Genomic DNA, 3,453 nt, shown 5'->3' on the forward strand with positions numbered 1-3,453 from the left:
GCTTCTGTCCTGTCTTCTGGCAACTCGCCGCGGATAAGGCAGTCGAGGAACGGTGTGCGCCAATCGAATGGCCGACCCGGTCGTCGTTCTATTTCCATCACTTCTTCCTCCATCAAGAGCGCATCGACAGCATTGGTTGGTTGGGCGATGGTGGTATCGGCGCCAGCCCCCGCGCCTAAGTCGACGGATGGCTCGTGTAGATCCTTTGAGAATACATCAGGCGGCACTGTGCCTCTGGTAGATGCAATCTTGGCGAGTTCGTCGGCTGCCTCGTTGTAGCGTCGAGCGATATGGACGAGCTCGAGGCCGTGGAATTTGTCTTCGAGTCGACGCACCTCCTTGCAGTACGCTTCCATCTTTGGGTCATGGCAACTCGAGGCTTTCATTACCTGGTCGATGACGAGTTGGGAGTCGCCTCGGACGTCGAGGCGTCGTACTCCTAACTCAATAGCGATCTTGAGACCGTTGACGAGGGCCTCATATTCTGCGACATTGTTAGATGCGGCGAAATGAATCCTGATTATGTACCTCATGTGGACGCCCAAGGGTGAGATGAACAGTAGGCCGGCCCCGGCCCCAGTTTTCATGAGTGACCCGTCGAAGTACATTGTCCACAGCTCCGCCTGGACCTGAGTCGGGGGAAGCTGGGAGTCCGTCCATTCTGCGACGAAGTCTACCAGGGCTTGCGATTTGATGGCCTTTCGAGGCGCATAAGTGAGAGTCTCGCTCATGAGCTCGACCGACCACTTTGCTATCCTTCCCATGGCCTCCTTGCTCTGGATTATTTCGCCCAAAGGGAAAGAAGAGACCACCGTGATAGGATGACCAAGGAAATAATGTTGTAATTTACGGCGGGCAAGGATTACGGCGTAGATCAGCTTCTGGATTTGGGGGTAACGCGCCTTGGTCTCTGAAAGCACCTCGCTGACGAAATAGACCGGCCTTTGGACTGGCAGCGCGTGACCCTCTTCTTGTCTTTCGACCACCACCGCCGCGCTGACGACCTGGGTCGTCGACGCGACGTAGAGGAGCAGCGGCTCCGCAGGTTGAGGCGGAACCAGGACTGGTGCCGAAGTCAGCGTCTTTTTCAGCTTTTCGAGTGCTTCCTCGGCCTCGGGGGTCCAAGAAAAACGCTCGACCTTCTTCAGGAGTCGATATAATGGTAATGCCTTTTCTCCTAGTCTCGAGATGAAACGGCTCAGAGCCGCCAGGCACCCCGTGACTCTCTGGACGCCCTTGATGTCTCGAATTGGCCCCATTTTCGTGATGGCCGAGACTTTCTCGGGGTTGGCCTCGATACCGCGTTGTGAAACAATGTATCCTAAGAGCATGCCTCGAGGCACGCCAAAAACGCACTTCTCGGGATTAAGCTTGATCCGGCTGGTGCGCAAGCAGCTGAAAGCAACCTCGAGGTCCTGGATCAGGTCTCCTCGTTGCTTTGACTTGACGACAATGTCGTCGACGTATGCCTCGACCGTTGAACCTATATGTTTGCCAAATACGTGGAGCATGCAACGTTGATACGTGGCTCCCGCGTTTCGAAGCCCAAATGGCATGGTCACGTAGCAATACATCCCGAAAGGCGTGATGAAAGAGGTCGCGAGCTGGTCGGACTCTTTCATTTTTATTTGGTGATAACCAGAATATGCATCAAGGAAAGAAAGGGTTTCACATCCCGCGGTAGAATCGACAATCTGATCAATGCGTGGCAATGGAAAGGGAACTTTTGGACATGCTTTATTCAAACTAGTATAATCAACACACATCCTCATTTTCCCATTCTTTTTCTTAACTAATACAGGGTTCGCTAACCAGTCAGGATGATGAACCTCCTTGATGAATCCGGCCGTCAAAAGCTTTTGGACTTCCTCGCCAATGATCTTGCGTTTTTCCTCGTCGAATCGGCGCAACCGCTGCTTCACTGGCTTGGAACCGGCTCGAATCTCCAAGGAGTGCTCGGCGACTTCCCTCGGTATGCCCGGCATATCCGAGGGACTCCATGCAAACATATCAGCATTCGCACGGAGAAAGTCGACGAGCACAGCTTCCTATTTGGGGTCGAGGTCGGTGCTGATTGTCAGCACCTTGCCGTCGGAGCTGTTGGGGTCGAGCGGGATCTTCTTAGTACCTTCCACCGCCTCGAAGCTGCCCGCGTGACGTTTAGGTTCTGGAGCCTCAGCGGCCATGGCTTCGAGCTTCGCAACGAGCTCGGTGGAGCTCTCGACCGCCTCCCCGTACTCGACGCACTCGACGTCGCACTCGTACGCGTGCTCGAAGGAAGAACTGATGGTGATGACGCCTTTGGGACCAGGCATCTTCAGCTTTAAGTATGTGTAGTTGGGTATAGCCATGAACTTCGCGTAGCCCGGGCGTCCGATGATGGCGTGGTACGTGCCTCGGAACCCAACCACCTCAAAGGTGAGGGTCTCCTTCCTGAAGTTGGCCGCCGTTCCGAAGCAGACCGGTAGGTCGATTCGACCTACTGGCAGTGCTTTTTTCCCCGGTACGACGCCATGGAAGCCGCCGGCGCTCGGCTGGAGGCGTTCTCTATCGATGCCGAGGAGATCGAGGGTCTCGAGGTAGATGATGTTGAGGCTGCTGCCGCCGTCCATCAGCACTTTCGAGAGTCGGGTGTTGACGATGATGGGGTCGACGACGAGCGGGTAGACGCCTGGGGCGACCACTTTGTCGGGATGATCCTCTCGGTCGAAGGTGATGGGAGTGCTTGACCAGCTAAGATATTGGGGCACCGCCATCCTTGCTGCAAAGACTTCGCGACGCTCCCTCTTGCGTTGCCTCGTGGTCAACTGAGTCGAAGGCCCGCCATAGATCATGTAGCAGTCGTGGACGGCGGGGAAGCCGTCGTCATCTTTGTTGTCCTCCTTGCCACCAGCCTTCTCCTTCTTGGAGTCATCACGCGCATCTTTTTTGAGCCCCTGACCGTCGAAATGCTTTCTCAGCATGCGACAATCCTTGAGTTTGTGGTTAGCGCCTCCCTTATGGTAAGGGCACGGCTCCTCCAACATCTTGTCGAAGATTCCCCCCTCCGGAGGGCCTCGCGGCTTCTTTCGATCCATCGTGGCGACAAGGTCGTCACCCGAATCTCCCTGGTGGAACTGCCGTACTTTCTGCTTCTTTTTATTTTTCTTGAGGCCACGACCGAAAGTTCCTTCTTCATCGACGGGTTGCTTGCCTTTTCTTCCTTCTGAGCTGAAGAAAGCGCCGACTGCCTCCTCCCCTGCCGCGTAGTTAGCTACTATGTCCATCAGCTCGTCGACGGTCTGAGGTCGATTGCGGCCTAATTCCCGCACCAAGTCTCGACTGGTGGTGCCCGAGACAAACGCCAAGATGACGTCGTGGTCGGGGATGTGTGGTAACTCAGTGCGTTGCTTCGAGAAGCGTCGAGCGTACTCCCGAAGGGTCTCTCCTGTCTTCTGCTTGCATTTGCTGAGG

This window comes from Sorghum bicolor, chromosome 1 (assembly GCF_000003195.3).
Source record: "Sorghum bicolor cultivar BTx623 chromosome 1, Sorghum_bicolor_NCBIv3, whole genome shotgun sequence".
Classification (NCBI taxonomy): Eukaryota; Viridiplantae; Streptophyta; class Magnoliopsida; order Poales; family Poaceae; genus Sorghum; species Sorghum bicolor.